Here is a 21,657-nt window from a genome sequence, read left to right on the forward strand (position 1 = left end):
AGTATAGTATTGGGATAAATTGGAAGGCAATAATAATAAAAGCAAGGAACAATAATCGAGGTCAAGCAGATGGGTATGTGCTCAAAGATCATGGAGGATAGAGGGAAAAAAAGGGAAGGTTCAAAGGATTTTAGGAGATAGTATTGATAGAATATGGTGTTTAATTGGATGTGGAGAGTGAAATGGAGGGAGAAATTTAGAATAAGCCTGAGATTGTGGCTTGGATGACTGGATATAATAGAGCTATGAATAAAATGGGAAAAATAAAGAAGGATACTTTGACAAGGCTGAGGGCGGGTGGGTAGTGATTTTGATTTAGATCTAATAATTTTAAGGTTATATAGAGATGCAAGGGGAGGTGTCCAGTGGGTAGTTGAATATATGAAATTAGAGAATAGGTGATGGGTCTGGGTTGGGTAGATTTGAAACTCATTAGCCTATCGGCAGTTAAAGCAACACATTTGCCTTACTGATTAGTAAGGATAGATGAAGGGAAAAGGAACTATGGTCACCCTACTTACCTTTTGTTTCCATGTCGTAATTTTCAGCATAAATAGTTGTCTAATAGAAGGAAGTAACATAATTAAGAAAAGATAGACTAGGGTTCCTCAGTCATTCGTGTTTCTTGGAATGCTTTCTATCTGCGTTTAAAGCAAACTCCAGTTCAAATGGAAAGCCTCTCAGGGCTGTCAGTGCCCCTGCTTATTCAGTCATAGATGTAACACACTTGCCTTGTACTCACTTTGAGACTTGCTGAACTCCCATGTACCGTGGGTATACCAGAATTCCATGCTCGGGGACATGGCAAATGCCTTATGAGAATGGAGGGACAAGGAATGGTGGATACACATATTACTCATGTCTCCTTTGCTCAAGCTCATGCTTCATTGTCCATCAGACTTCACGTAACGAAACCCAAGTTCAAGTTTTAAACTTATTGAAATTTCAAGACAGCAACAGCAGAGCATTAAACTAAGCGTGAGGCTTTTCTGAGTGTGAGGCCGTGTGTGACTGTGCAGGTTGTACACATGAGAAACTGGCCCTGTTTGTCATCTTTTATCACATGGCTTCTTCCTATAACAAAATGCCTCAACTTGGGGGTTGTTTGGCTGACCAATGTTTACTATTTGGAAAAATGGGAATAATTATAAAGATACATGATAATAGTGTAGAAAAATGTCACCTCTCTTATATTTCTCTTCCATTGCATACTTTATGTTATCTTTGGCCATAAAGAAAACTATATGTTAACAATACGTGTAAAATAGTCATCCTCTGTTACACACCTTTATCATCCACCAAGCATTTTCTTTAACGTGGCATCCACGGATGCTAATTTTGTTTTGTTTTATTTTTTCACCTTTGATTCACCTTTTTTGAGTCATGTTCTTTCAGTAGGCTTTTCTGCCACTAGAAGGAAAAATAATTTGTGTTGTGCTGCAACTCATTATGCAGGGGCTAGGGAGAGATAGAGAATAATGTATGTTTGTACAGAGAGATGAAGGAGCAAAGGCTCCTTCATGAGAAGTTTTATCATTTTAGATTTATTCTTGATACATGCCTTTTTATACATGGAATTTTTTTGAAATAGATGAAGGCTCCAAGAGCACCATTATCTAAATCTGTATTTGCTTCTGTCTTGGTCACATAATAGTTTTTCTGGGATGCTGAGGAAAGAGAAAGGAGAAGATTGAATCAATTTATTACGGCCAGATGCATATGTAGCTTTTATAAATCTTTCAGAATTCCTACTGTACTATCTTACCTTGCAGACAAGATATTTCTTTATCTAAGTCATATTTGCATTTTTTGGTAATTCTGAACTTCCACTCCCTTGTTAAATAAATGATTTTAAAAACACAGAAAAACCTTCATCTCTGAATATACCCATCCACCATGTAGCAGCTCTGGAGTTTTAGTTTGGCAAACAAATATTTGTCCCCCAACCATTCTGGTCAGAATGTGGGGATATGGGTAGTTTATTTTATGTAGTGTAAAAATTTCTTACTCCATGTTTTAGACTAGACATAAGTTTTGTATAAACTGAACAAAGAGGTTTAAACCAACAGATTTTCCAATCAACAGATGACTTGAAAAGACTGCTATGATGAATTACAATTAAGAATTGAATATGAGCAGCTATCAGGATAATAGTAGTGAATGAGAGCTCAATACATGTCTTTGAACAATGTCATTAGATATTTTCCTGTGTTTATTCTCTGAGACATAAAGATTTATTCCTTAATATTGCAGTTCTTTCTCATTTCTTATTATCTGTTAACTAATTTTTTGGTAATTAATATAAATATTTGACTGTACAAACACACACATACACACACACACACACATTCATACATTTTTTTTAGTGACTCTCCTGGAAACGTATTAAAACAGAAGTGGTTTTGGTGGTGAACATGATGTAGTCTATACAGAAGTCGAAATATGATATACACCTGAAATTTATATAATGTTATAAACCAATGTGACCTCAATAAACTAAATAAATAAAACAGAAGTAGGTACTCCAAATGATAATTGCAGATTTCTTTCATTCTAATACGTTTTAATCAGAATAATTTTCTCTGAAATTGAAATACATTTTACACATCTGTATATATTTAAGATAGTATACTTGAAAAGCTTTTATTAAACTGCTAATGTATTTTACAAGCAATGGTTTCTCATAATTGAGGGAGTATAGTAACAACTAAGACCTGAAAAGTGAGTTTACATGATCCAGGCATTGTGTGTGATATAATTTTCAGAAATTATCTTATTTGATTTTAAGATATTATGAGGTATGAATTATTTTTATCACCACTTAGATTATGAGAAAATTGAGACTTATAGAGGTGTCCAAGATAGTGCTGTTTAGTTGAGCTCAGACGTCATTCTAGACTGCCTTCAAATGTTACCTTCAAAAACCACTCTCCAGTTTTGCTTTGGTACAAAGATCGATTGGCCATTATTCTCTCCTGAAAGAACTGTACTGTATAATTACTTGGCAACAATATTTTAATGATACCATCTGTGTGTGGTTTTTGTTTTTTTTCCTGCTAGTGGCTGACTCCATAGCTACAGAAAATCACTCCTTGCAAGCTGCGCTTCATTCCCTAGCAATTGCTTGGTCTCCACCTACACGGTGGAAAAGGATGAAATGGCTTGAGGAAATAGAGGATTGCATTGAACTGGTCAAATTACTAAAGAGTCAATAAGGCTGCCTCTGTAAGATTATTGACTGGGAGGCTCATCTGAGGCCATAACTTTACTTCCAGCTAATATTTCAAGGAATGCTAGATTCAGGACTATCTGCAGAACCTGAGGATCCTTGTAGTGCTGAGGAAAGCAACACAGGATTATTCTATTACAGTTGATTGAGTGTTTTCGAACCCTCTGGTCATTTTCATTGTGTTATAGGTATGGTGCTCCTTCATCATGCCTTTTCTTTCTCTACTGCTTTTGGAAAGGAATTCAGCATGAACAATCTGCCCTTTCCTGTGCACCTTAATTTATCTTACTGTCTATTTTATAGCAGGTTGATACAGTAAAAGAAAGATTATTATTGCAGAAGAGAGCCAATTTAAGACCAGCAGATGACTAATTTTTTAATTTTATTTTTTTAATTCTAAGCACTTAAAACAAGATAGATAAGAATTTTTTCCACATTTGTGTTTTTGGGTTTTTTTTTCTATATTTTAATGCACTACCTAGGGATTAAGTTCTCAGCACGGGCATCTTTTATTTGGCATCGTCAGTACAAATAACTAGGTACACCTGATAAATTGAATTTTCAGTTACAAAGACAAAATGATGTGGAGGTAAAATAGGATAATCGTACAAAAATAAATAGAATTAGTTTTATTATTATTTCAAATAATATAGTGGTTTAAATAATAGAGTGAATTGCTATAGCCATTTTATTATTAAAAAGTCAAAGAATTGTACAATTTGACATTCTAATTCCCATAGAAGTTAGTCACATCTCAGTTGTTATCCCAGTCAATAGAATGTGTTGAAACTTAATTATTCAGTGTACAGGGAGTTTTCTGTAGCTAAGAAGATATATAGATAATCTTTGGCACATGTTGCCAAAGAAAATCATGCCAGCTAAAATACATATTCTTGTTCCATCTGGGAAAACTGTGTGATCAGTACCATTCAGTTTGACAAGTAAGGAAAAAAAATTATGAAACAAGTCGTGATTATTAAGCTCAAAATTTTGTTCAATAATTAATATTAATGAAGTTAACATCATTGAATACTTAAGGCAAAATTAAGTCTGATAAGCCCCAAGTGAAAAATACAAAAAGAAAGTTCTTTAGGTTAAGCCTTTAAAAAAGTTTGTTTACTCCAAAAGATAAAAAAGGCAATAGCTGAGTCTCTATAATTTTGTTAGTATTCCCTTACTAGCCTGGATGACAATTCTAGAAAACTGTGCTGTCAGTACAATTAGTGCTTTGTGACCTCCAGTTCCCCATTACTCCTGCTTTTTGGCAAGGTTGACTTCACCTCTCCTCCTAGACTCCTCAGTCCTCATAAAGATCTGGGAGCAGCGCCTTTAGAAGAGGCCTGTTCTACTGTCTCCAATGAGGATGTTTGTCAGCCCTCTTCATTTGTTCATTTATTTTTTTTGTGAGGAAGATCAGCCCTGAGCTAACATCCATGCTAATCCTCCTCTTTTTGCTGAGGAAGACCGGCTCTGAGCTAACATCTATTGCAAATCCTCCTCCTTTTTTTTTTTTTCCCCAAAGCCCCAGTAGATAGTTGTATGTCATAGCTGCACATCCTTCTAGTTGCTGTATGTGGGACGCGGCCTCAGCATGGCCGGAGAAGCGGTGCGTCACTGCACGCCCGGGATCCGAACCGGGGCCGCCAGTACCGGAGCGCACGCACTTAACTGCTAAGCCACGGGGCCGGCCATGTCAGCCCTCTTTAATGGAATAAAATACCACAGGCTTGTTTTGGATCCTGCAGGGATCTCTCCTCTGATAGAAATTGGTGTTAATCAACTGTGTGCTCAGAAGTTAATGAGCATCAACAGCAACTAGAAGGATGTGCAGCTGTGACATACAACTATCTACTGGGGCTTTGGGGGGAAAAATAAATAAATAAATAAAATATTAAAAAAAAAAAAAAAAAAGAAGTTAATGAGCATCAGGATGAGCCATGGAGCAGTGGAATCAGCCTTCCCTGGGAACTAGCTGGAAATGCACTTTCTGGGGCTCCAATCTCAGCTACTGAACCTGACTCTGCAGTTTAACAAGAGCCCCAAGTGATTCCTATACACATAAAGGTTTGAAAAACACTGTTGGGCTACACCAAAATGGCAACACTCCTGAATGTTGGCCAAGAAGAAAATCCCCCAGCTGCAGAAGCGTCTCAGTCTACAGAAAGGACCCATGTGGTAGCAGTACTGGGCTCCACGGCAGAGCAGCCTGCAGGCGAGGGATTGGGGGGCAGGTGACGCCAATGGCTACTTTGGGAACCGCAACACTAGCATAGTGAATGGACATATTTTTCTTTAGTCTTTGACAAAAATCCTTCATTTTACTGGGAACAGTTCACATGGCAATGCAAACTTAAAAAAAGGTTAAAAGAAGAGTACAAGCATTTTGCAATTGAGGGAGAGACAGAGGAGGAGGAACTTTTAAGCACGAGCAGAACTTTTGACCTCTTACAAATCATACAATATAGGTAGCGCTCTCCTGTAACTGCTGAGGTTAGAGCAGAAACCTAATTTTCCAACCTCTCATCATTTCTTTGACCTTTTCTGAATTTCTCCACATCCTTCATCATTACTGGAGTTTAGAACTGAGCATAGTTCACTACTTTGTTAGGGCAGGCTCTAATCAGCATTTATCATATGGAAGAAATTTGAGCTGTCAATTACCACATTCTCTTTATGCCTTATTTTTTATTTAGCTGTGTCCTAAATAATTGTTAAATAATTAGCTACACATGAGACTTTATAGGCTTAACAAGCTTACCAGGTGATTATGATTCATGTGGCCTTTGGACCACACTTTGAAAAACTGTGAAGACTAATCACTAGCTTTATCCCCATGATTTAGGGGATAAAAATACAAAAGTAAAAAAATAATGTGTAAATCATGGTTTTTATGTGGCTGATACTTTGATGTTTGTCTCCAATTCCAGTTGACCTTATAGGTTTTATTTTTAAAGTTGTAGTAATATTTTCCTCCTTTGTGCAATTTTAGCAGGGTAAATTGTAATTTGAGGTCAAAAAAAGGTTTTAAGTCTTTACCAATTTCTTCTTCAAGTTTTTCTGATTTATGTCTGTGGTCATTTATAATTTTTTTAAAAAAAACTACCTTAATTTTAATGTTTAAGACATTTCAATTTTTATTTTGACTATGACAGCAATTTAATCAACTTCTAAAAATAGTCTTCCTGACATTTCTAGGAAAGACTTACAATACTATTAAGTTTTCTTTGGACCAGGCCTGTTAAGGTTTTTCTCATGATGACCATATTAAGACCCTCATAATAGAAAATTTTCGATTTCCAGTAAGCCCTTCTAATTTTTTGTTGATTTAAAAATTTTGATCTTGGGGCTGGCCCTGTGGCGTAGTGCTTATGTCCACATGCTCTGCTTTGGTGGCCCGGGGGTTCATGGGTTTGGATCCCGGGCATGGACCTACATACTGCTCGTCAGGCCGTGCTGTGGCAACATCCCACATAGAAAAAGTGGAGGAAGATTGGCAAGGATGTTAGGTCAGGGCCAGTCTTCCTCACCAAAAAAATAAAATAAAATAAAATTTGATCTCTAAATATTCCAGAATGAAAAAGAATCTTAGGCAGACTGATAAAGTAACATTTTATCAGAATTGCAAAGTAGCCATTTTACCATGAATTAACACTGAATATAAAGACTGTTTCCTGAAATTTTGTTTATTTACATATATTTATTTTGGAAGTATTGCGTAACTAAATCACTAACAACTTCAGTTGCTTTCTCTTGGTGACATAGAAGCTCCTTTAAAATATAATAAACATGCCACTTTACCGAATAGCAATTTCTTTAACTGGTTGAGATTTAAATAAGGACAGCATGTGTTAGAAGAATAGAAACTCTGTGCTTCAGCTCATGAACTTCCTCCGTGTATTTTCTTTAAATGGTCGTGTGTGTTTGCATATTCCTTTTAACTTAATTTTATTATCTTTTAAAATGTTCCCTGTAGACTTAGAAACCCATAATTTATCATTTTGCCACTGGACTAATGAATTTATTTTACTGATGTATCATCAACCTTGTATCATTTTTGTCTGTTATGCATAAACTTTGCCTTTTGAATTCCTGAAAATGTTAAAATTCACTGTTTGGAAAAGGCTACACTAGAAAGAATGTTGGCTTTACCAATAAGCAGGAAGAAGCAAGAATTTGGAAGGAAATATGAAGAGTTCCATCTTCATCGTGGTCAGATAAGAAAGCTGATGGAACATCCAAGAGGCAATATGAGACAGCTCAGGATACAATATTGAATGCTGTGCAAAGAGTAAATGAGGAGAAAAGAGAAGGGCTGGGATTCGTCCACACTGGCCCACACAGGGATAAAACTACTTATTACATTTTCCAGAACACAAGAGTTTCAGCAACTCTTTAGAAGCTAGTGCTTCTGTTTTATAAATTCATTTTAAAATACATCTGGGAAATATTCTTTTTTTTTCATCAAAACTATCCTATTTTTGAAAAATATATACTCTTGACTTTTATGTTGTAACCTAATATCTTAGAATTAACATTAGTACTTTTCAATCAAGGTGTAGTATCTAAATTCATGCACAGAATATATGTGAATTTATAGGTCCTACAGTGTGACTCCATTTTCTCTATTAAATGATCTTTTACATATGTTCATCTAAGAATTTGCTGGAAGCATATAGACCAAAATATCAACAATGGTTATCTCAAGGTAGTAAAATTATGAATGACTTTTTTATTTTTCTCTTTTGCTTTTCTTTACTTAAAAAAATTAATAAAGAAAAATTCCATAGAAGATATTTTGAAAATGAGAAATAGAAGCAACTAAAAATAAATATTTCATATGAGTTTATGTTTTTGATGAGGGGTTATCCATTAAACTTTTAGCCAAAAGTAAAACCAAATGACATTTTAATTGCCTAAAGAAGGATGTCATGCTATTTTCACTAGGCGTAGCTATCTACTCCTCTGGAGTAGCTCTAAAAAATAAATTTGGACAGAAAGAGTAGACTATGACTAAATATCTGGGCTATTTAGTCCAGATATTTGCAAATGCCCCTCTAACATGTCTGGGACTGGAAATAATGGAAAAGTTATGAGTTTGCAATGACCAGCAAGGAGACTTAAAGTGCATGATGCAGATTTATAGACTGAGATGGATGTTATGCCAGGGAATCAGGATCCTTTCTTATATAATTGCACCTCTCCTATCCGTCTTGTAATTGTATTGTCTTGTAATTACTTATTTGGTTATCTGTCTTTACCTATAGACTATAAGTTCTTCAGGCAGGAATTTGGCTTTATTTACTTTGCCTGGCACATAGTAGGGCCTCAGTTTATTCTGGCTAAATGAGAGATGAATGAGAGATGAAAAACCAAGCCCAGAAGAAGGAGGGTAATTTAGAAAAGAAAATAAATAGAAAAAAATTTGATAATACGGATGGCTCAACAGAAATTATAGAGTGGCAGCATAAATAGTTTTTAAGGCCATGATTTTTGGACTAAGATAACCCTGATATGATTCTAGTCCCCCGGAGAGTGAAGAGCAAATCTAATAGGTTAAAGTGACTGAGAATGGCAGCACTGGTAGCGGCATGAGAAAAGTCTCTAAGCTTTATCACAAGACAAATTAAGCTCAGACTATACCAACTCTTATTTTTGGGAATAATTTTTTAAAATACAGCTGAGATATTCATAAAATATGCAGGTTTTTCAAAATTTAGGGACAAAACTGGGAGCCTTAAAAATGTATGGTTCTCTGATTTTGCTTCCTAAATTGTCTAGAAATAAAGTTAGAGAGAAGTCTTATTTTATTATACTCTATGTTAACTTTAAAAACGTCAAAGGATTGTAAGGGAAAAAAGAAAATATTGGTTATCCTTGATTGAGGAATCTAGCTTTGGGAGGAAAGTGATGAAAGCTGCTTTATTTTTTCCATTAAGTTTTCAATTTTAGTTTTAGAAAAACTCTTAGAGAGAAAAGACTGAGGGTGATTTTTGTTTCTATTGCCAGAGCACAAAAACTTATGTGACAATTGGAGTAAATAAAGGTGGCTTGGACTGTTGTGCTCTAATTCACGTGTGCCTCTGATACTGATGTGTTCAGGAAAGTAACATATCTGGAAAGCAGATGTGGAACCCTTTGTTAGAGAGGCAAAATGACATAAGAGTTGTGAGTGTGGGCAGTGTTATTTCACACACCAGTGTTCAAATCCTTGCTTAGCAGGAAGACCTTGGACAAGTTTTTCCAACTTCTCTGAAGACTGTTTCTTCATCTGGAAGGTGGAGATAATAACTTTCTTATATAATTGTTGGGATGATTAAATGAGGTAATTTCTGTAAAGGGCTTAATACAGTGCCTGATATACAGCAAGTGCAAAGAAATATAAGCTATTTTGTTTTTGCTATTCTTTTTTATTATCTAAGAAGATACTGATCATGCAGATCTGCACCAACTGTGAGTCGTAGGGCCTGTCAACTTGCTACAGTTAGAGAGAGCAGAGAGGGGAAAGAGAGGGCCATATCTTAGTAGGTTGTTGTCTTCTCCTATAGGTTCTTACTGCAAAGAGAAGAAAAGACCAGGAGCCTAGGAAGAAGCACTTGAATATAGTCAATGACAAGGTTTTTAAGTAGAGTGAGGGATTGCTGGGGACTATAATAATGAATCTAAGACTAAGGGGAGAAGAGATCCTGGAATCCTCTTTGTCATCTACCTCTCTCCACTTTTCTTTTGGGTTTCTTACCGTGGTGAAACTGGGGAGAGTAAATGACAAAGAAGGAGCTGTTGATGACAGAGAAACAGAATTGAGAAATGTGGTGTGCCTATTACAGGATTTCCAAAAGAGCTTGCCTAAGAGCACAGCCCTGAAGGAGAGGCATGAAGTAGGTTATCTTAGTTTTGTGCAAACCCTCTCTTGTCCAGCAAACCCTCTCCTGCTCTTTCCTATCAGAGCCGAGCACTATTAACAATGGTAGTAGCCTAACATGGTTGAATATTCCACAGTTAAAATGACTCTCTTTAATTAAAAATACTGTGTTGATAGGAAGCAGTTGTTAAAACTTAGAAGATTGATGGACTACTCAAAACCACCTATTAGAACCACGAATAGGGAACAGAACTCTAAAATTAGAGGAATTTCATTTGCATTTGCTCAACAAATACTGCATTGAATATCTATACTGTTACAATACTGAAAGTGGATGATACCAGCAAATTAAATATGCTTTTATCTAAAAGTGCTAAAGTATATGATATAGGCAATTATCAAATAGGGCAATATGTAGTAAAATGCTAATTGTATCTTTTAGGTGATGGGAGGAAATGAAAAGTGAGTGAGATGCATAGAGGCTACTATCTTCATGATGGTCCACATTGACACAAACAGAATTGGAGCTAGGATTTAAACACTAACATAGATGAATAAAGATAAGCTGAAAAAAATTATGGTGGAGTATAATTTGTTAGCTAAACATTTCAATGTCAATCTACAGTTTTTCTTATGCTGAAGACACTGGAAAGCTAAAAATATACATTTTCCCCCAACCTCTACGGCTAAAGTGGGAGGAAGAAGCTAAAACAGGTGGTCTACCATCCTTTCATTCCCTTCACTAGGAGAATGCACCTGGGAGGAAGAAAAGGCTGGTGACCGGAGTGTATGCTCCTTGTCAACTGGGCCTCCAGGTAAACAGACTAAGGGTATACGGTACGAGGAAGATGCCTTACCTCTGAAATGCTCTTGGCCTGATATCTTGGCTAAGGATCCTATAACTCTAGTAAATATAACCCTGTATCCATAAGACATGACAATCTGTAAGGAATGTCACTTAAACTATAGAACTCCTAGGGTATGAAAAGAAGATGTTTCAGAATTTATACACTCATTGCTGTATGAGGAACCCCACAAGCCTTACTTAGAGCCTTATCTATTCTGGCCAGAGGTGCTTGTCTGACATGGGAAGGAAGGACTTGGGGAGCTTCCCTTGATAGCCAGTTCTCTCTCTGCTTAGTCTGAAGCTTTTCGTTGTCTATATCCTTGAAATTATTACTAGTTTACTACTGAGTAAGGTTTCTGATTTATGTGAGTCTGATTTGACAATCCCATCAAGTGTGTTAGCTCATAGAGTTCCGGATAAGTTGGATTCCACTAAACAGATGCTCTTTCATGAGACTTGAATTCGGAATTCAGAAAAATTGAGAGGGGGCAGAGCATTGACAACCATTTTATTAACCCATTTACCACTTCAACTAATGTGAGCAAGGTGTGTGTATGTGGTGGGGGGGAGGTAGGAGCATAAATCATGGATGCATTTCATGACAGGCGCAATAAAAGTGAGAGCAAGAATAGAAAATAATATTAAGAAGGGAACATGAAGTTTACCTGAATTCTAGCTTTTTCTGAGACACAGCCAGCAATTTTTGTTTTTCATTATTTTAAAAGAAATTCTGTGACTCTTTTAAGATGTACTTGAATTGCTTCAATGACAAAGATTCATACTCTACAGGCACCCACTTTCTCTTTTGATGGCTTTAATTGTTAAACAGTTATATTGTTACAAATCTGTCTCCAAATGGATTCCACCCATCAGCCTACTCCTTGGTGCAAATTTTTATTTTGACTTTAAAGTGTTTGAAGACAGCCATTAAATCCATCTGAGCCCACTGGTCTCTTGTTTTTTGTTTTCTTAAGTCTTCCAGTGATTTTCCACAACATTGCTTAGAATCCCTTTTCCATCCTGAGTGCTCTCCTCTGAATGTGCTCACATCCATGTAGGCTCCTCTTTTTGGAAATAGATCCAGGTTCTTCTGCAACACCACCACCACCAATAACAACAGTAAATGCAAGGAAAGGGAATAAACAAGAGAGATGGAGGATGAGCCTATAGATTAAAACAGATTTTAAAAAATCTAACACATAGCAATGCATATACCTTATTTGGATACTGACAAACAGATGAACTACAAAAATTAATTTATAAGAGTTATCTGCAAATTTGAACATTCACTAAAAACTTGATGATATTAAGGCCTTGTTAATTATTTCTAGGTATGATTTTGGCATTGGGATTATGTTTTAAAAGTCCTTATCTTTTAAAAATGCATCCTGTAAAATTTATGGATGAAATGATATGAAGTCTGGGATTTGTTTCAGAGTAATTCATGATGGTGAGTGTATGAGTATTTACACATGGCCAAGATTGCCATGAGTAGATGATTGGTGAAACTGATATATATGGGATGTATGGGAGTTTAGTTAATATTCAGTCAGCTTCTGAAGTATTTGAAACTCATCATAATAAAAAGCAACATTCAAAAGTTTTAGGATAAATTTAGTTACGTAAGGGCAGTTTGCTTAAGTTGATTTGATTATTATTAGCTATATGCTTTCCTTCAGGACACCAGCTCACAGATGTGTCTGTAGACAGTTAGCCAGTCAAAAGAGTGAACAGATAAATACATAAGAAAAATGTGGTCACAACCAGCAGGATGCACTCACTATTGATGGTGAATCATGCAATTCAGCAAGTTATTTATTTATCATATAACTAATACATAACCAACATCTCTTTTAAAAATTAATCTCAAACACAGGCAATTAGAGTGACTATCTTGACTATTTCTTTGCTATTTGTGAAGAAAAATAGATTCTTTAGCTCAACCTTAAGATCTTACAGAGAAAGAGAGGGGGGAGAAGGAGAGAAAGCTATGACTGAATATACTCATCTTTTAAGAATCGAATTTTATGTGAATGCTATTACAAATATGATCACCAAGGTTATTTCTTGAAACAACACATTTTATGGTATAAATGTGGTCTGTTGTACCTGTGAAAACTGCTTTCATTTGGCTCTGAGTAAAAGAACACTGGAGGGCCGGCCCCGTGTCTTAGCGGTTAAGTGCGCGCGCTCCGCTGCTGGCGGCCCGGTTCAGATCCTGGGCACGCACCGACGCACCGCTTCTCCGGCCATGCTGAGGCTGCGTCCCACGTACAGCAACTAGAAGGATGTGCATCTATGACATACAACTAGCTACTGGGGCTTTGGGGAAAAAAAATAAATAAAATATTAAAAAAAAAAAAAACAAGGCTTAAAAAAAAAGAACACTGGAGGGTAACAGTTAAGAAAATAAAAAGCTCATTTTATTTCATTTCCCTTTTTAGTTCTAGGTCACTTTTCAAACTACAAAAACAGCATTACTTAAATATCCCTGAAGATGGCTGGCAGACCATTCAGTGGCCTGAAGTACTATTTTCTGAAAAATACTCAAGTGAATAGAAAGAACATGTATTCAGTCTTTGCAGGTTATATCATTTTCCCAAGCGGTTTTCATCGTTACAAGGGAAAAAATATACACACACATCCCCCTAAAATTTGCTAAATCTGTAAAAACTTTAGAAAAGATTTACTGTCAGCTTTTTGAGCACACAAACCAGATGGCTTTACTTCCCAATAACAGCCAGAATATGATGGCTGCTCGATCCTTCAGTCACTACCACCCAAGTCAAACTGGCGTGTGCTTTTGTCTGGATTGTTCATCTCTCTGCATCTGCCCATCCCCCTACAGTCTACTCTCAGTGATAAAATAGAATCATCTCTTAAAAGTTTGTTAGATCGTGTCACTTCTCTAGTCAGGTTTCCTATCTCACTTCTAGTAAAATCAAATTTCTTTACAACATTCTACAAGGTTCTGTATTACCTGTACCCGACCCATTACCTTTCTGGTCGTATAACCTTTTACCCTTTATCTTGTTTACTTGGCTGCAGCCGAGGTTACTTTTTGCTGTTCCTCACCTGGCAGGGGCATTCTCAACTGTGTGGTTCTTCCTCCTGACTTAAATGTTCTTCCCTCAGACGTCTGCATGGCTCACTCTCTCTCCTCCTTTAAGTATTTGCTTAAATGTCATCTACTCAGGGAGGCCTTTCCTAACTACCATATTTAAAATTGCAGTTCCTCTCCCAACATTCCCTAAGCTTGCTCCATGGTTTATATTTCTTCATAGCACGTATCTACATCTGACATTCTATATATTTTTCTATTTGTTTATTTTATCCCTCTATCCTCTTGACACCTCACTAGAACGTAAGCTCCGTGAACGCATGGATCTTTGTCAGTTTTGTCCTAAAATCCTTCCTGGGAAATAAATATATGTTGAAAATTGTATATAGTCCACCTCTGATCCAATCAACCAAGGCCCATGCCGTGGGAGGCTGTGGGAAGAGCAGGTTACAAAGAAGGGGTGTGAGGGAAAGAGAAAATAGTCTCTCTCAGATAGGCATACATTGTTACCTATTTCCAAAATAAAGAAGCAATGCTCAAGCCCACGTGGTGACTTGCTCAGGGTCGTATAACTAATTAGTGGTAGAAAGGGAATTGAATTCAAGTCCTGCAAAATCGAGTTCAGTCTTTTCAGTGGCCGCGTAGCCATAGCTTTACATGACCTGAGGTGCATTAATGAAGAGATTCCAAGTTCCCTTATTTCATAAAGTTCTGAAACTGACTTGTTGATTGGAAAATTACTAGATTCTCATTTAATTATATCCTAGTGATTTACCTCCCAGTAGACTGTTTAAGGTCATGTACGGTATCTATCTACTTAATGACACTATTACACAAATTTGGGCCAACCTGAGCTGTGATCTCTCTTCATGACCTCAGGTCAGTAGCTTTCCTCTTCACTTAAGAAGTTTAAAAACATATACCTTAAGAGCCTTTCAACTTGAATTCTCCTAGAGTTTAAATTGCAGCTGCTGTGTTTTTAAATTTTGCAGTATTCAAAGGGCCTGTTTAATGTCTGGTATTGATGGGGTGAGGCTGTCAGGTTGGGGACATTTACCATCATTTCTGATGAAAATAATGAGAGTTACTTTCGGAAAAGTATGTCTAATAAAGACCTGTAACACAAATGGGCTCATACGCGTGTGAATGGATTAATCCCAAAACCAGTTTTAGAGAAGATTTGTAGTTGTGTGACGGAAAGCAGACTGCCACTTTAAAGAATCTAAGTTAGGGTAAAGGGACCTTGAATTCATCAGGACCAAATGAGTCTCAGAAGAAGTGAGCCAAACTGCTGAAGTTTAGGGAAAATAAAGCTGACTTAAAATTAGATTATTTGAATTACATCTTAAAAAATACATTGTCTTGTGCTCATTTTTTTTCAGTTCAGTGATTCACTATTGTTCTGCCCAATTTCTCTCTCTTAGGAAAACATCACTAATTAGAAATGAGGTAGATTTTATTCAGAAAAATATTATTCCTCTGTTTTTAAGAACACACTTTATTTTTTATATCAGTGGCTGTATCAAAGAGTTAGAAGGAAAATTATAAGGGCTTAAAAATTGAGGCATAATTTTTAATTATGTTTTAAATTATTTAAAATTACATAGTTTTAAATTATGTAATAATAATTTAATGTATAGATAAGCTGTTAAGAGCCATTGATTTTCTTTGTGTAGTTAAGAAACTGCTTATAAAATTAGTGTAGCAGATTTCCTTTACCAAATTTCAAGGTCAGATTCAAGAGTGGCTTGTCAATTTATATTACAGTGAAAAAAATGTTTTTTTTTCATTTTTAAGCACCTACTGTGTGCTTAGAACTGAGAATCTATCAGAGAGCATATTGGGACTATAGTAGATTAAAAGCTAATGAGTCTTTCTCCTCTTTCTTAGGAGCTGAGACTTAATTTAGTACCAGCTCATCTTATCTATATTTTTCTCCTCTCCTTCACTCTGACCCCAGGAAGGAACGAAGGTAGGAAGGAAGAAAAGAAGGAAGGAAGGGACAAGAGAGAAATGGAAATCAAGAAAGGCAGAGTCCATGCTTACTATAGATTTTAAACTTTGAGAAGTTTGAATTGATGACAGAATATAGAGCTACCATGTTAATATCTTATATAAAATATAAACTACAACCAGCCTATCATCGTACCTTGACTTATATAAAATTGGCCTTATTAGATTGTTTTTTAGGACTTTTAGAACAAAAATTTTATTTTGAGGTAATTGTATATTCACATGTAATTGTAAGAAATAATACAGAGTAATCCAGTACACCCTTCAGCCAATGTCCCCCAATAGTAACATCTTGCATAATTATAGTACAATAGTACAACTAGAAAATTGACATTGATGTAATCTAACAGTCCGATTCAGATTTCACCAGTTTTACACATGCACTCATTTGTGTGCATCTGTATGTGTGTATATTTAGTTCAGTGCAATTTTATCACATGTGTAGATTCATGTGACCACCACAATAGTCAAGAGAGAACAGTTTCATCAAAATGATCCTTTGTGCCACCCTATTATAGCCAGATACCTCCTTCTCACAAACCACCCTAACTCCCAGCAAACACTAATTTGTTCTCCATCTCTAGAATTTTGTCATTTCAAGAATGTTATATAAATGCAATCATACAGTATGTAATCTTTTGAGATTGGCTTTTTTTTCACTCAGCATAATTCTCCGAAGATCCATCCAAGTTGTTCTAAGGTGGAGTAGAATCCATGATGCTATGGACTGAATTGTGTCACCCTCAAATTCATATGTTGACGTTCTAACCCCTGATGTGACTGTATCTGGAGATATGGTATTTAGGAGATAAATAAGGTTAAATTAAGTCATATGGTTGGGGCCCTAGTTCAATAGGACTGTGGCCTTATAAGAAGAGGAAGAGAGAGAGAAATCGCCCTCTCTGTCTCTGCCATGTGAAGACACAGTAAGAAGGCGGCCATCTGAAGCCAGGAAGAGAGTTCTCACCAGAACTTACCCTTGCGGGCACCCTGATCTCAGACGTTCACCACTTCAGAATTGTGAGAAATTAAATGTCTGTTGTTTAAGCCACTCAGTCTATGGTATTTTGTTATGGCAGCCTGAGCTGACCAGTAGACATGGTATGGATATATCAGTTTGTTTAACCCAAGGCCTCTGGGTTGCATCCAGTTTGGGGCTATTATGAATACAGCTGCTATTAACATTCGCGTACAGGTTTTTTGTGCAACATATATTTTCATTTCCCTGAGGTAAATGCCCAATAGTGCAAATGATTGGTTGTATGGTAAGTGCCTGTTTAGTTTTGTAAGAAACTGCCTTACAACAAAGACGGCATTGAGAGTGAAGAAGGAAGCCCCTGCACCTCCCAAAGCCAAAGCCAAAGCCAAAGCAAAGGCTTTGAAGACCGAGAAAGCAGTGCTGAAAGGCATCCACAGCCACAAAATAAAGATCTGCGTGTCACCCACCTTCAGACTGCTCAAGACACTGGAGCTCCAAAGGCAGCCCAAATATCCTCAGAAGAGCACCCTCAGGAGAAACAAACTTGACCACTATGCCATCATCAAGTTCCCCCTGACCACCAAATCAGCTGTGAAGAAGATAGAAGACAGCAACACACTTGTGTTCATTGTGGATGTCAAGGCCAATAAACAGCAGATCAAACAGGCTATGAAGAATCTCTATGACATCGACACGGCCGAGGTCAACACCCTCATCAGGCCTGATGGACAGAAGAAGGCATGTGTTCACTGGCTCCTGACTATGATGCTTTGGATGTTGCCAACCAGTTGGAGTCATCTAAACTGAGTCCACCTGGCTAATTCTAAATATAAATTTTTACACCGTAAAAAATAGAAGACGCTGCCTTACACTTTTTCTAGCGTGGTGTACCATTTTACATTCTCACCAGCAATATATGAGTGGTCCAGTTTCTCCACATCCTCACCAGCATTTAATATTATCACTATTTCTTATTTAGACATTCTGATAGGTATATTGTGATATCTCATTGTGGTTTTATTTTGCATTTCCCTAATGGCTAACGATGTTGAACATCTTTTATGTGGACCTTACTAAATTTTTTTTAAACTATATTTTAAAAGCCCTATGGATTTTTTGTCAAAGACATACATTCAAACACCAACAAATTTGGTCAAGGGATTTATGTTATAAGGCAAAACTTATAAGGCAAAACTTTATTCCTTAAAGTTCAATTTTTATCCACAAAACTTTAAGAAAATAAAAGCTAGATTTTTTTTAGACTCATAGAAAATAGAATAGATGCTTGAAATTGTGGGTGTCACTAATTATTTTTTTTTGGCTTTGGAGCAACTTTTTGTATGTTTTTGAAAATATGTTATCAGTGTAACAATGCAGTCCAAACATCAGCCGTTCTGTAAAGTCATCTCCTTTAGGAGGCGGGAAGCTGCCTGGGGTCCCCCTCTAATCCTGCAAAGCACTATGGGAGGACAAATAGCTCTTTAGGTAGACACTCGCATCTGCATTAAGGGTGGACCTCTTTCTCAGACGGTCCTCAGAAATCTTGAATTATGGCTTTGGATTTCAAATGTCTTCCTAGGTACTTGCAAAATAAGAGTTAATAGCAGCCATAATAATGAATTGCATAGAAGTAAGCTGTAATTAATTATTAAATAATCAACAATTAATAAGCAAATGAGTGTTTAAGTAGAATATGTGCTGCCAATAAGGGAAATTGATAACCACAACCTTAATTAAAGAGAACAATCTAAACACTGTCAGTTAACGTGAAAGAAATATTTTCCAAATAAGCTTCAAATTGGATAATTAGGGGTTGATAGTGATAAGACATCTGCTTTCACTAATCTCATTTTGTGTACCTCTTTTTATGTGCTAAGCCTAAAGTAAAACAATGTCCTAAAGCAAAAATAAAAAGAGTTGCATTCCTTTAATTATTTGAGGAATGCTAGTTCTTTCTGACTCACCAGCAAAATGTTTTATCAAATAAAAATAAAACATGAAACATAAATTTAAAATCTACCATCTCATATTTCTGATAGTACCATGGCGGAATGATATGTGTTCTCTCTACCAATATAGGCTCCTAGAGGCAGGAATTAGGTCAGCAAGTCCATTAAAGCTTCTAGTACATTTAGGGTATGACCATAATACATCTAACAAAATTAATAATTTTCTGATGGTGACATTTTCACAGAAAAATTCAGAGTTTTTCTGAGCATTGCTTTTAGTGTTTGAGGGACAGTAGTACACGTTTTAAATATTACTGTCCCTTCTTTATTGTAGTTTGTAGACTCTCTTGGCAGAAGCCCAATGTAACTGAGAATTCTCAGTCCCATTCTAATTTTACCTCTATGTTTATCTTATCTCTGAATTGGAAATTTCTCGTTTGTGTGTAAATTAAACAATAACAAAAATAACTATTACTTATTGGTTGCCTGAAGTGGGCCTGGGGTCGGCTTTTAGTCCTTTTCACGGGGTAGATTAATCCTTTGATCCCACAATCACCTTTGCAAAACATTCTAGTATCTTCATTTTATGGATGAAGAAATTGAGGCTTAGAGTCATTGCCGAAAGTCATAGAATGAAGACGATTTAAACCCAAGTTCATCTGATTCTAGAGCAAAGGTGTTCCCCATTTTCTTGTATTAAAGTTTTTCAAAGTAATTCAGAAACAGGACTCTAAATTAAATATTAATAGAAAAGCATTCATTGAGTACTGTAGATTCAGCGTATAAATAACCTCAGGGAAAAATTAGTTCTAAAGCATATTTCATCACCAACCAGCAGATACATAGAATCTGTCAAATTAAAACTAGGTGGTCAAATTATTTTTCTTTTAAATTTTGTCACATTATCCCTTTAAAATCATCCTTGGTGCTTTATAATAAAAAAGGGGCTTTTTTCTAAACAACAACAATTAACTAGTAGTTTTAGCAACTGCCAACACTTTAAATGTCCAGCTGTTTGCAGTGATTTCTTGATTTTTTACCAATGACTGCCATAGCACTCATTTATCATTAAAGTATTTCTGAAAGACCATACTTTTACTGAAAAATATCTTTATTATTGAAAATGCCAAATTTTCTATTCTGAAGTCATTTAACAGAGGTTATCCATTCTCAATCAATTCAGTACACTCTTTTGACTTAGCTTTCACAACCAAAAGGATTCCTTCTAAATAGCCCTCTCGATTATTTAGACAAGAAGTCACTATTTAGTTAACAGTTGTGTTTTTTTGCCAAAATATTCTATAGAAGAAGCCTTGAAATGTGAAGAGTACTACTACTCATTATTTTTAAACCTTGGTCCTTCAATTCTCCACTCTCCGTTTGTACCTTTAATTTTTCTCTCTTTATTGGCTCCTTTCGCTGTATGGATATATTCAGGTTATACTCATCTTGAAAAAATAAAAATATAAATAAATGAACAAATAACCCTTCCTTAAAGCCATTCGTTCCAAAGCTTCTATCATAGCTCCCTCCTTGTTAATCATCCTTAAAGAGACGGCTGCCATCTCCTCTTTGTCGCTCCTCATTCATTTTTCAACCCACTGCAGTCTGGCTTTGCTCCCCACCCCCTAGGCTGCCTCAATGTTGCTATGGTCAGCGGACAGTTTAAGTCCTCATCTTACCTAGTGTTCTCTAGTCCTCAACACTGAGGATCATTTTCTATACTGTATACTTACATTGTTTTCCTTTAAAAATTTTCAGGATGAAAATTTATTTTAACTTATATTTGTGATGAGAGAGAAAGAGAGAAAGAATGAGAGAGAGAGAGTGTGTGTGTGTGTGTGTGTGTTGGGGTCATTTCAAGAAAAAGGGTTTTTTTAAATCTTCTTCATGTTATCAACTAGTAAACATTACCAGCCTAGGACTTGATTACATCATTTTTGATTCTTGAGCTCTTATTTCTATAAGTGGCTTTGAGGGTGGGAGTAGCCCAAAGTAACAAACATTCTACCTACTTATTAAAAGAGGGTTGAATGCCACATGGTGTGTCAGTCAAGGTTGCTGGCCCTTTTATTTGAACCTGTGTCAGTAGTTTTGCTCTTTAGATATACAGAACTGAATGGAGGGGGGCACATAAAACAGAAAAGGGAGAAAAATGATGGGTTTAGTCAAATTTAGCACTTTAACAAGGAATTGGGAAGAGCTGGATCTGAGCTGGGAATCCTAGTGAGGCAAATAGTAAAGAGGAAACAAATCTTTTGTTCAATTTTAAGTTGTTGGGCTTGTAACACTTTTTTTCCCAGCATAAATCAATTTGATATCTAATTCACAGACACTGTTGGATAGCACAGCAATTGAAGCCAGGGTAGATGGAAGTTAAATCTAGTATTACATTTTTTCTTCACAGTAACTGTATCTTTTCGACAAAGGGCAATAATAACAATTTCATTTTGGAACTATAATATAACAGGTAAAAAAATCAAATGAAATCTACAAATGTCATTTTCCTTGTTCATGTTTTTCCTTAAAGTCTGGGGGAGTTAGAAATAGTATGGCTTTTGAAAATCATTTGGATGATTGTGGACTAATGGTGTCCAGTATATTTAAGCACCCACTGGTGAATTATCTCCAAGACGATCATATACACAAATCTAGTACATGAAATAAATATAATAGCTAACTTTCACTAAGTGCTTACAAATGAGCCAGCACTGTGCTAA

At 36.1% G+C, this 21,657-nt stretch overlaps 1 protein-coding gene and 1 pseudogene across 4 annotated transcripts in view; both read left to right on the top strand.

Moving 5' to 3' along the window:
- GRID2 (glutamate ionotropic receptor delta type subunit 2) overlaps window positions 1–21,657 on the top strand; it is a 1,475,972-nt gene that overhangs the window by 837,857 nt on the left and 616,458 nt on the right. The window lies entirely within an intron of this gene.
- On the top strand, window positions 15,561–19,490 carry LOC147916508 (large ribosomal subunit protein uL23 pseudogene; annotated as a pseudogene).

The sequence above is a fragment of the Ceratotherium simum genome, chromosome 8, assembly GCF_057802395.1.
Source record: "Ceratotherium simum simum isolate JZ-2026a chromosome 8, ASM5780239v1, whole genome shotgun sequence".
NCBI classification, from domain to species: Eukaryota; Metazoa; Chordata; class Mammalia; order Perissodactyla; family Rhinocerotidae; genus Ceratotherium; species Ceratotherium simum.